Raw genomic sequence first — 12,996 nt, 5'->3', positions numbered from 1 at the left:
GCTTGGGTCCCTGCACTCGCATGGGAGACCTGGAAGAAGCTCCTGACTCCTGGCTTTGGATCAGCTCAGCTCTCGCTGTTGTGGTGGCCATTTGGGGAGTGAATCAGTGGATGGAAGATTTTCTCTCTCTGCTTCTGCCTCACCCTTTCTGTAACTCAATCCACCTTTCAAGTAAAATAAATAAGTCTTTAAAAATAACAATTATTGACCACCTATTATGTGCTAGGCTCCAGTGATCTGTCATTGAGCTAAATAACATGTTCTCTGTCCCCAAGCTCATAGCACAGTGAAGAACATGGATCACAAGCAAATAATTTATTTCAAATTAAGAAAAATTGCTATGAAGGTAACTAAGAAAACATCATAAGCAGAGGAGGAATCTGCTTTAAAAGGGAGTCAGAGAGATTTTTTTAAAACAAAAAATATATTTATTTATTGAAGGACAGAGTGACAAGGGGAGAGGGAGAGATCTTCCATTCGCTGGTTCACTCCCTCAAATGACCACAACAGCTAGGGCTGGGCCAGGCAGAAGCCAGGAACCCAGAGCTCAAAACTCTATCTGGGTCTTCAATGTGAGTAGCAGGAGTCTCAGTACTTGGGTCATCTTATAATGCCTTCTTAGGCATATTAGAGGGTGCTGTATTGAAAGTGGAGCAGCCAGAACCAGAACCAGCACCCAAGAGTAGGTTCTCCAACCAGTGCTTCAACATGGATGCTGGTGTCACAAGTGCCACAATGCAGGCCCCAAGAGGATTCTGAGGAGATGGTATTTAACTTGAGGCTGAAGAGTGGGAAGGTGTCTGCAAGCATAAAGTAAGCAGTGAACTTGAGATAAAAAGGAGTTGCCAAGGCATGGGGATTGAAAGGAGGCGGCCAGCATGGCTAGAGCAGGACACAAGAAGAAAAAAGGGTTAACATGAGTTTGCAAATCATGCAAAGCCTTGATAAGAGTTTTGGATTTTATTCTCAGTGCAAGAGATATGCCAAGAAGAAACCTGGCTCAGTTTGACTTTTAAAGAGATTACCCACGCCTGATTGTGAAGAATGAACTGGTAGTGGGTAGGAGGCAAGATGAGCAGTAGGGAGTCAGAAGGTCTCCGCAGAAGATGGTGAACTGGATAAGGATAATGGGAAGGAATATGAATTAGATGGAAGGCTTTGGGATATGTTTTCAAGATATACCAGAGAGGGAGGAGAAAGCAAGACATCAGGGATGGTACCCAGATTACTGTTTGAGCAGTTGAGCATATGGCAATAGCATTCACACAGGGGAAAGTGAGGAAGAATAGATTTAAGGATAAAATGAAGACTGTAGTTAAGTTTTAAAAAAAACATGACTCTCTGTGTAACTCTTTCAAAAAATAAATAAATCTGTAAAAAAAAAAAAAAAAAAGAAACTGGACCACACAATCTGTTTCTATAGTCTCTCCCTAGGAAGACCTTTAAGGATGGAGAATATGCTTTTTCATCTTAGAAATCTCAGCATCCTAAACAATACAACATACTGTAGAGTAGGCATTTAGTATGTGTTTCTTAAGTGAACATCACAGCTTTGCACATATTTCACTCATTCCAGTGTAAAAGGATTCTAGTCAGGCTGGCATTGTGGAGTAGTAGGTTAAGCCGAAGCCTGTGACACCACCATCCCCTTCGGGCACCAGTTCACCTCCTGGCTGCTCCACTTCTGATCCAGCTCCCTGCTAATGCACCTGGGAAAGCAGCAGAAGATGGCCCAAGTACTTGAACCCGTGCACCCACATGGAGATCCAGATGAAGCTCTTAGCTTCAGCCTGGCCCAGCTATGACTACTGTGGCCATTTGGGCAGAGACCCAGCTGATGGAAGATCTCTCTTTCTCTCTGTCTCTCCCTCTCTCTAACTCTACTTTTTAAATAAAGAAGTAAATCTTTAAAAATAAAACAAAAAGATTGTAGTTATTGTAAAAAATTCTTTTAAACAGTTGTTCCTTACCAAGGCAAACAAGGAAAGATCATTAATTATTCTTCAACTTAAAAAGAGAATTAAAAAGTATGAGATTCTTAGCTTAAAATTCTTGTTTAGTTTTCTGTAAATAGAACTATATTTAGCTTTCTGTGATTAAAGCTTTAATATAGTGTATTAAACTTAACATAGTGTATTAAAGAAAAACTTTAATATAGTGTGTTTAAATGATTTTGCCTACTACTGACCTTCCTCAAGTGATTTTACCTCCCAGTGTTTCAGCTTCTGTCTTTGCAAAAGGGAGAGATAATGGTGGTTGCCTTATCTCACAAGGATGTCATGAAAATAAGTCAGATCAACTGCTTGGAGGGGGCTCTAGAAAGTAAGCATTATTGCATATGATGATGAATACCTACAACTTCAAAGATATTTTGAAACTGCCTCCCCCTGAGTCTTTGAACATGGGAAGCCTGTGAATAGCACCTGGGCTAAGTGTTTATCCAGTTCTGGCAAGCTTTCACCTCTTGTTAAAGCAGCAAATGGTCTCTGAACAAATGTATTTCTCATTCTTTGATAACTATGCTTCCTTGTTTGTACACTTGAAAGATGATTACCATCTGGCATATGAGGTCAAGTTGAACTCCTTGGTGCCATTATACTTCAATTGTAGCTCTAATTGAGTTTTTTCCCCCAAGGTTGAAAATAAGTCACTTGGTTCAGTTTAGCAGTACACTCACATCTTTCAAAAGGATTGTGAGATGAATAGACCACTGCTCTGCAAATTATATGTATAAATGTATTGTAGTATTCTCAAAAATTAATCATGAGAAATTATATGCTTCTATCTATTCATTGCTGCATTTTTTCTTGATATTTTTCTTAAATTGTTTTTAATAATTAAAATCATGCCTTTAACACTTTTAATATAGACAGTCATGGAACACACATAAATATCACCAAACTAATACCCAACAGGCCTCAAAAAACAAAATACAAGACAGTCAGGGCTGGCGCTGTGGCACAGCAGGTTAAAGCCTTGGCCTGAAGCGCCGGCATCCCATATGGGCTGGTTCAAGTCCCGGCTGCTCCTTTTTCAATCCAGCTCTCTGCTATGGCCTGAGAAAGCAGTAGAAGATGGCCCAGGTCCTTGGGCCCCTGCACCTGCGTGGGTGACCTGGAAGAAGCTCCTGGTTCCTGGCTCCTGGCTTCAGATCAACACAGCTCTGGCCATTGCAGCCATCTGTGGAGTGAACCATCGGATGGAAGACCTCTCTCTCTGTCTCTACCTCTCTCTGTAACTCTGTGTTTCAAATAAATAAAATCTTAAAAAAAATACAAGACAGTCAATTATCATTTAGGCCAATATTCTTACTGCGAGTGTGTATTAAGCTCATAGTGTTACATAAAAATCTCACAAACTATTAACACTGCCATAATTCTCCACATATCCCTTTACCTGTATACCCAACATAAACTGTATCCACTTCCTGCTGCAGAAGGAGTAGCACTACTGTTTTCAGAATACTAAAGTTTAATTCTGAAACTTTAGTCACTAGTGATATCCTACAAAGGCCTATGAAAGATAGCAACACATAGCCTTCTCTCAAATACATTTACCTTGGGTAGGCCCTAAACTGGTAGGGAGACCTATACCTCCACACTTGTAGAGAAGGCATTCCTGACTTCTGGTATTATTGAATTGTCCTGTGCCAAAGGTCACAGATTACTAGTCTATAATGCATCAGATTTTATCTCAAAAAGGTGTTCTGACTGGCCAATTGTAATGACTTCATATATCAACAACTCAACCAAACTTCACAGGCTTAAGGCAAAGTCCTTCATAAGACTGCCCTTATTGCAGACACCAGCTGTAAATTCAAGGGTCCACATTCCACCCTCACTTCTAACTAGCCGGCTACAAATTCCAGGTCCCCACTATCCTCCAAAGCCTAAATCACTGGAATGACTTACAAAACTCAGCAAAGTGCTGCACTTACAATTACAGTTTCATTATGGCAAAAGGACTCAAATCAGAGCCAGCCAAAGAGACCATGGGGTGAGGTTTGGGAGGGTTCTAGACGTGCAGCTTCCATTGATCCTCTCCTAATGTTCCCAAGAACACCATGCCTCCAGCATGCTGATACATGACTGTTGCTGTAGATTCGTTCTGAGAGGAGGAGTGTGGTGGGGGTAAGAGGCACGGAGTCACCACACAGACCCCGGGAGTCAGGTGAAAGCAGGCCAGAGGAGAGCAGCCTGCAGACTCATTTATTGCAGTTGGTACAGCAGCTTAAATAGCCAAGGCAGCCAATCTGGTCAAGGGGTGGTCTATGCCCTAACCAATCACAGCCTGTTGCCAGGCAGGCTCCGTTGCCAGTGGCCATCTTGACATGGCCTTCTCATTCCACCACATTTCCCCCTTTTCATTTATTTTTGAGCAACGGAAGACATGATTCTTGGCCATACCATTGTTGATCCCGTTCCCTGTGGTCTCCGTACGCAGCTGTACCTGTCTTAGGTTGTCCCACAGAGGTCCTTTCCATCGTTGACTAACCAGCGCTCAAAATGGGAGACCACAGGAGTGCTTGCTCAGATGGGGGTAGGAATGAGGAACAATGGTAATCAAGAATGGCATGACCACACACAGGCCGTGGGCTGTTTGAGTGGCTGACCAGAGCTAATGGGGTATAAAACAGTAGAGGATGTGGCTATGGGCAGTTCCTCAGGGTAGGATGATAGGGCAGGTGTGTCTGCTAACAGGTTGTGATTGATGGCTTCGGAAACCACACATAACAATACAGGGAGTATCACTGACCAGGAAAGTTTAGCGAAGTTTCTCGTGCTCAGAGTTTGTCTTGCAGCTTCAATGCAGGCATGTTGTTTGGATCATTGGTCATGCGACAAATTCTCTAGCCTGTCTGCCTCCTGGGAAGTTAGGCTGATAAGAGTGGGGTTCAAAGTGCCAACCCTCTAATTATATGGTTAGTCTTTTCTGACATGACAGTCCCTTTGCTAACTCATGTCATTAGCATAAACTGTTACATGGAGACCAAGGAGCCCACCACATAAGGCACTCCTAGCACATGGGAAATCCCAAAGAGTTAAGATGCTGTTTCTCAGAACTCAGGAACAAAAGCCAGCCCAATTTTTTACCTTATGCACTCACACATTATTTAAGTTTCATTTCAAATTAACTACCAACACTTTAACATCAGTGGTATTGACGTAAAATGTTTGTCTTTCCTTCTAATATTGGCAATTTTAGGGCTCTATTCCTACAATGCTGCTGCCCCTTTTAAGAGACCCTTGTTCTTCCCCTACAACCTCCATAGTTCTTATTTTCCCATACCTTGTGTGATTCACTTCTTTGTTTCCTTCACATTAAATAAATATTGCAGGTACTTAAATTTATAAACCGGGGCAGCAGTAGGGCCCAGGGCGGGGTTAAAACAAGTCCCAAGGGACTGATGCTGTGGTGTAGTGGGAAAACCATCACCTGAAGCACCAGCATCCCATATAGGCGCTGGTTTCTATCCTGGCTACTCCACTTCCAATCCAGCTCTCTGCTATGACCCAAGTGCTTGGACCCCTGCACCCTCATGGGAGACCCAGAAGTCATCCCTGGCTTCAGATCGGCTCAGCTCTGGCTGTTGTGGCCATTTGGGGAGTAAACCAGTGGATGGAAGACTTCTCTCCCTGCCTTTGCCTCTCTGCAACTCTGCCTTTCAAATAAATAAATAAATCTTTTTAAAAAAGCCCCAAGTACTTAATCAGCCACATAACCACTTGCACCCTCTCTCAGGTACAGATGTCACATAGGTCTTAAGACACAATCAAGGGGCCAGCGCTGTGGTATAGTTTAAACCTCTGCCTGTGGCACTGGCATCTCATATGGGTGCCGGTTATGTACTGGCTGCTCCTTTTCTGATCCAGCTCTCTGCTAATGTGCTTGGGAAAGCACAAAAAGCAGATGCAGATGCAGATGCAGTGGAAGATGGCCCAAGTACTTCAGCCCCTGCACCCACGTAGGAGACCCAAAGAAGCTCCTGGCTCCTAGCTTTGGATTGTCCCAGCTCCATATTTTTCACATTTTTTTTTTTTTGTGTGCTTTTTGTTGGTGACTTTGCTGTTTAAAATGGCTCCCCAGCCTTATGCTTAAGTGCTAGTGTTTTTTTTGTTGTTGTTTGGTTGTTTTTTTTTGTTTTGTTTTGTTTGTTTGTTTTTGACAGGCAGAGTGGGTAGTGAGAGAGAGACAGAGAAAGGTCTTCCTTTTTTGCCGTTGGTTCACCCTCCAATGGCCGCTGTGGCTGGCGCTGCGCTGATCCGAAGCCAGGAGCCAGCTGCTTCTCCTGGTCTACCATGCGGGTGCAGGGCCCAAGCACTTGGGCCATCCTCCACTGCCTTCCCGGGCCACAGCAGAGAGCTGGCCTGGAAGGGGGGCAACTGGGACAGAATCCGGTGCCCCGACTGGGACTAGAACCCGGTGTGCCGGGGCCGCAAGGTAGAGGATTAGCCTATTGAGCCACGGCACGGCCATGCTCCACTTCTGATTCAACTCCTCAATGCACCTGGGAAACAGCAGAAGACGGCCCAAGTGTTTAGGTCCCTGCCTCCCATGTGGGAGATACAGATGAAGCTCCTGGCTTCAACCTGGCCCAGCTCTGGCTGTGGCTGCCATCTGGGGAGCGGATGTAAGATCCTTCTCTGCCTCTCCCTACGTCTGCCTTTCAAATAAATCAATCTTTAATTTAAAAAAATGTCGGGAGGGAAGCAGATGCAGGGTGGAAACGAGGTCACAGGCTAACAAATATTATGGATGTTATTTTAAACGAGCAAATGATGGGTAGGGCTAATTCTAGCCATTTTTCCCAGACTAACCAAAACAGCCTACAGTGCAACATGGTGAATAGAACTGAAATTTGGGAGGCCTTTCTTGCCCAACTCTGTAAAAAATTAACTTGAACTAAATCATTTAAACCCTTCCAAGCACCAGTTTCTTCATCTATTAGAGCCATTTAAATCTTGTGGTAATAAGAAATCAAATCTGCCATAATGTATTATCCACAAATTTTTATGTTTTCACATAGATTATCTCATTGTATGGCCTCGTTGGACTCTTCTTACTCCAGAACCATGTAACTTAGAAGAAGAGAGTAACTTGGCCAAAAAGGGGAAAAAAAAAAAAAAAACAACCTTAAATGTTTGTAATACTAAGAAGAAATGTCCTTTGGAATCAGACGTTAGTCAGAAGGACTTCAAATATAAGAGTTGGACAACTGGGAACTTTCCAAATCAATGTCTTAAGTCATTAGAGTCTTTCACAGTGAGGAAACTATTCTATGGGTATGCTTGCTTCAGGGTCCCACAATCACCGCCAATTTTGCAAATGTGGAGAAGCGAAAGCACCACTAGATGGAGCAGGAACAAAAGACGTGAAAGCACAGTAGTATTTAGATATCCCTTTCTAAACAGAGTCTATTGAAGCTGAGTTACTGTCAGTGTAGAAGTCAGTAGCAAAATCAGAACTAGAACTTCAATCCATCCTTAATTACCTTGGGTTCTTTTTCGCAAAACAATGATGATAGGGAAAAACTTTTTCCTTCATAATGAACATTACTAGCAACTGTGGGTTCTTTTTTTTCCCCCACACTTCATAATAACACTCAGAAATATTTTTGTGTGCCTAATAGGCTGAGATGCTATACACATACAGGTTCATGAATTTACTGACATTGAGAGCAGGCATTTGGTGCAGTGGTTAAGCCACCTCTAGAGATTGGCCCAATCTTTTATTTGTGAGTCTGACTTAAGTACCTGCTCCTCTGCTTCTTATCCAGCTCCCTGATGTACCTTGGGAGGCAGCAGATGATGGGTCAAGCACCTTGGTCCCTGGCATCTACATGGGATACCAGGATGGAGTTATGGATTTCTGACTTCTGCCTAGCTCAGCCTTGTTGCAGGCATTTGGAGAAAGAACCAGCAGTTGGAAGCTCTGCCTTTCAAATGTTGAAAATACTTATATTTACTTACTTGATCCTCCTGACTCACCTCAGGATTAGGACTGAGACTCTCCCTGATGGCTGGCCTTTACTTGAAGGTCCCTTGCTCTCTCCAAGAATCTGCCCCTGGAAAGGCAGTCTTAAGAAAGTGAAAGCACTGAATTGGGATGAATCCCCACACGCCCTTGGAGTTGCATTTTCAGGATGAATGAGCAGAATGGCCTGTCAGCTGTGAGCATCACTTTGTTCCCTTAAGGGAAACCTGATTCATGGTTAGAGCAGAGGTCTAACTGCTTGGAAAACCAGCATCCCACATAAGCATGCCTGGGATAGAGCCCCATCTTCCCTCCCTGCTAATGGATGCCTGGGATGCAGCAGGTGATGGCTCAAGTACTTGGGTCCCTGCCACCCATGTGGAACATCCAAATTGAGTTGAGGCTCCTGCCACTGGCCTGGCCGAGTTCCAGCTGGTGCAGACATCTGGGGTGTGAGTCAGAGGATGGAAGACCTCAGTCTGCCTTTCAAATAAATAACAATAAAAATTTAAGAGATTTTAAAAAAGGGAGAATGGCGCTGCGGCATAGCAGCTAAAAGGTCACTGCCTGCAGTGCCAGCATTCCGTGGGGGTGCCAGTTCAAGTCCCGGCTGCTCCACTTCCGATCCGGCTCTCTGCTATGGCCCAAGAGGTTGGACCCCTGCAAAGACATGGGAGACCCGGAAGAAGCTCCTGTCTCCTGGCTTTGGATGGGCGCAGCGCCGGCCACTGTGGCCATCTGGGGAGTGAACCAGCAGAAGACTCTGCCTCTCCGAAACTCTGCCTTTCAAATAAATAAATAAATCTTTTTTTATTTAAAAAAAAAAAAAGGGAAAGGGTGAGATCACGTAAGAGGGCATACATTGTTAACTTCTTGTCATTCATCACTTAACTGAGATGAAAAGCAGCAACTATATTTACTTGAGAGGCAGAGTTGGGGGGGGGGGAAGTATAGTGGATCTTCCATCTGCGGGTTCAGTCCTCAAATGGCCAGTGCAAAGTCAAGGGCCTGGAACTTCATCTGGCTCTCCCACAGCGTGCAAGGGGCCGAGCACTTGGCGCCATCTTCCACTGCATCCCCACGCCCACCAGCAAGGAGCAGGATGGGAAGTGGAGCCTCGGGGATTCCACTGGGCGCCATTACCGGATGCCGGCAACGCTAAATGGAGGCTTACACAGCAGTGGCATAACGCTGGCCCCAGCAGTAGCTGTTGAGGAACACAATTTCCATTTACAGAGCTACTAGTTCCTTTAGTTAAATAGGAACTATTTAAAGCTCTCATACACACAAATCACTGCCCTTCCGTACCAGAATAAGGAACTCGGTGAGATTTACCTTAAGACGTAAAAACAACTCGAAATCTGCAGATCACAAGCTAGACTGTACAAACAAAAAGCGGGAGAGTGAGACAGACATACTCAGCAACCTGTAGCTGGCAACCTTGGCTCACTGCCCACTCATCGGGCCAACCTTGCAAGTGCTTCCCGGCTCCCAATGTGCACGTACCACGGCCCCATCGGCCACGTTTGGGGTCCACAAACCCACCCCTGATAACGAGGGAGGGCACACTGCAGCGCGCCGCACCCTTCGGCAGGTAGCATGTTTGAGCCGAGTCCCGGGTGCAAGTCCCACAGCTCAGGGAAGCGCACCACGCTGGGGGACCCGCTCCGTTCCTCTCCCTGCGGCCAGACGGCCTGCGCCTCGCCCTTGGCCCCCGCGGGACCCGCGGCTGACAGAGCCTAACTCTTCGCGGCGGCATTGGGCACCTCCGGAGAAGCCCCGCGCCGACCGCGGCCTCAGGCGGGGCGCGGGGGCCGGGCGGGCGAGCCACCGCAGGTCCCCGGGAGGGGCGAACCGGCCAGCGGCTGACATTTTTTGTTTACTGCGAAACGAACGGTGGACGGCGGTAGGCCAAGGCTTTTCCCACGCGCTGAAAGTCAGCGAGAAAAACAGCGCGCGGGGAACCAAAAGCGCGGCGCCTACGCCCTGCTCAGTTAGGGTTAGATAAAAAATGACCGGGCCCTCCCGAGCCCACCCTCCTCAGCCCGCCGCGCGCCGGCCGGAGCCGTCTTATAAAGGGAGCGGCGCTGCGCGCGCGGATTGGCCGAAGCCAGCGGCCCCGGGTATCGCGAGGTTTTTCAAAGCTCCATATCCGGCCACGAGGCCGAGCGCGGCCCCGCCCCCGCGTCGAGCCGGCGTTGGGATCTGCTCTTCCGGCTGTTCCAGAGGCGAGGCTGCGTGGAGCCGCTCTGCGGACCGGAGGCGGGTGCGCCTCGACTACCGTCAAAGAGAATGGAGTTCGTAGGGAAACGGAGTTCGTGGGAAAATGTTTAGGGATGACCACACAGAACGGCGGTTCCAGGTCTTATCACACTGGTTGAAGGACTTTGTAGAAATAGATTCCCAGGCAGCCCTGATGAAACCAGGTGCCCGGCCCGGCCCCTTCTCTGAGCTCTCTCTCCTTAAGCTTCTTAAACAGAGGATGGACTTTATTATGTTACTACTTCATTCTTAGTGTTAATATTAAGGACGGAATCTCCCCTTTTCTTAGGAAAGAAAGGCTTTGTAATCACTGCCTTTGCTTTAAAGTCTGAATGACTTTAGTCATTAAGACTAAAAAGAATACGCCAGAATTTTTTTTTTTTTGGCCCAGAGTAAGTGGCTGATCTTAAACGCTTAACCTCTGTTGGACTGGGTGAACTGCGGGAAGTTGTCTCCGTTGGTTCTAGATCTCAGAAGTAAAAGTGAGAAATTAAAGGGGGGGGGGGGGTGGGGGTGTCTTGCGATGTGGTGCAGCAGGTTAAAGCTCTGTCCTGCAGCGCCGGCATATGGGTGCCGGTTCTAATCCTGGTTGCTCCTCTTCTAGTCCCGCTCTCTGCTGTGGCCATGGAGGGCAGTGGAGGGTGGCCCGGGTCCTTGAGCCCCTGCACCCAAGTGGGAGACTTGGAAGAAGCTCCTGGCTTCGGATTCGCACAGCTCCGGCCCGTGCAGCCCTCTGGGGGAGTGAACCAGTGGATGGAAGACCTCTCTCTCTGTTTCTACCTCTCTCTGTAACTCTTTCAGATAAAAATAAATAGGCACTGTTCGGTCGGTTAGAGTCCCAGCTGATCTACTTCCAATCCAGCTCCCTGCTATGGCCTGGAAAAGCAGTGAAAGGTGATCCAAGTAAGTGCCTGGGCCCTGCACCCGCCTGGGAGACCTGGAGGAAACTGGAAGCTCCTGGCTTCCAACAGGCACAGCTCCGGCCTATGTGACCAATTGGGTAGTACACCAGCACATGGAAGACCTCTCTCTCTCTCTCTCTCTGCCTTTCCTTCTCTCTGTGTAACTCTTTCAAATAAATAAATATCTTTTTTAAGAGGGGGGAGGGTTAGTTTGCAACCATTTTTAAGGAGAGGGAACTATAACAGAATGTTTGCATTTTATTCCTCTTACCTCAAGTTACTGCAGGGGAACGAGCTATTAGTGAATCTATACAGGATATTGTCATCTAGTTACTCAGTTCACTGCCCAAGAGGCCATGTGCCTGGCTAGCTGAGCAAGGTTCTTCAGTATCACTTTAAACTTACATCTCTTAACCTTTTCAAGTCGCAATATGTTAAGTTGTAAAATGGGAATAACACCTTTTTTGCCTCACTCTCTGGGGTATTGACATATAAAATGCTATGATGAGCTATATTTTCTTTAAATAAAGTGCTTTAAACAGAGGGGTTAGGATCGTCCTCTGCAATGCTTGTGAATACAGGGATGCTACTAGCATCAGCTATTTCCACCGCCCTTGTTTTCTACAGGTTACCCAATCTAGTCTTGTTTACAGTCAAGATGTGTACCAAGGAATGACGTGCACTTCTTCACAAAGGTTGTAATCATGCCAAACTGAGTTTCCTCCTACTGCTTGTACATATCCATTGTCTTGGCACCCTGGCTCTGCAGTTCTCCGGTCGGTTCTGTATATTTCTATACCTCCTGACTGACAACACAAAGGCACAACTGGATGCCATGGAGGAAGTGAACCAGAATTCTCTAATTCTCAAAGACGACATACTGCATTTTGAAAGTGCTGATAAGTACATTAGCTCACTGACCTTCACAGTGACCCTGTGAGACAGATAGGATTGGGAAACCCCATTTTACTGATTTGTCTTCAAAATGTTTAAACAACTTGGCTTAAGTCATACAAATCGTTGTCCCTAAATACAAAGGGAAAGGCACTTCATTGGGTTTAAATTCTAGCTGGCCTGGGGCCAGCGCCCGTGGAACAGCACCCTGGCCTGAAGCACCAGCCTGAAGCACCTGCATCCCATGTGGGCCTCAGTCCGAGACCCGGCTGCTCCACTTCCTGTCCAGTTCTCTGCTATGGCTTGGGAAAGCAGTAGAAGATGGCCCAAGTCCTTGGGTCCTTGCACCCATGTGGGAGACCGGGAAGAGGCTCCTGGCTCCTGGCTTTGGATCGATTGGCGGCTCTGGCTGTTGCAAGTGAACCATCAGATGAAAGACCTCTCTCTCTCTCTCTCTCTCTCTCTCTCTCTCTCTCTCTCTCTCTCTCTCTCTGACTCTCCTATCTCTCTGACTCTCCTCTCTGTGTAACTCTGACTTTCAAATAAATAATCTTTAAAAAAAAATTATAGCTGTCCTTTAAACAAAGACCTAAAGCTAAATCTACTAGAAAAATCTTTAACTCGATCTTCAGATGATACTAGACCCTCTTACAGAGCCACAGAGTATTTTATATTTTTTAGGTCACTAAATCACTTTCTACCTTGTATCACTGTCATTTAGGTATGATCTTCATCTCTTCTACTAGACAGTTTCTTATGATTAGATCTTACTCCTGATTTAGCACCCATTGCACTTAGCACAGTACTTTGCATAGAGCAAACACTAATACTTTGAGTTATATCAGTAATACCACCACTCTCTAGCTACCCAGGACATCTCAGTCCCAACTTTCCCTTTCACGTCATGGAGTCTTGTCAGTTTTTCATAATTTCTTCTTTTTCCTATTGCTGATAGTCTGGAGTG

At 46.1% G+C, this 12,996-nt stretch overlaps 1 long non-coding RNA gene across 1 annotated transcript; it reads left to right on the top strand.

The window, feature by feature from the left end:
- Positions 1-10,190: 10,190 nt before the first annotated feature.
- On the top strand, positions 10,191-12,489 carry LOC133748990 (uncharacterized). Its single transcript, XR_009864559.1, has 3 exons — positions 10,191-10,718; positions 10,841-11,139; positions 11,766-12,489. It is a non-coding gene; the product is annotated as an uncharacterized LOC133748990 (long non-coding RNA).
- Positions 12,490-12,996: the final 507 nt, after the last annotated feature.

This window comes from Lepus europaeus, chromosome 2, assembly GCF_033115175.1.
Source record: "Lepus europaeus isolate LE1 chromosome 2, mLepTim1.pri, whole genome shotgun sequence".
Taxonomy (NCBI): Eukaryota; Metazoa; Chordata; class Mammalia; order Lagomorpha; family Leporidae; genus Lepus; species Lepus europaeus.
The sequence above is the reverse complement of the archived record's forward strand: the minus strand, read 5'-3'. Positions and strand labels throughout refer to the sequence as shown.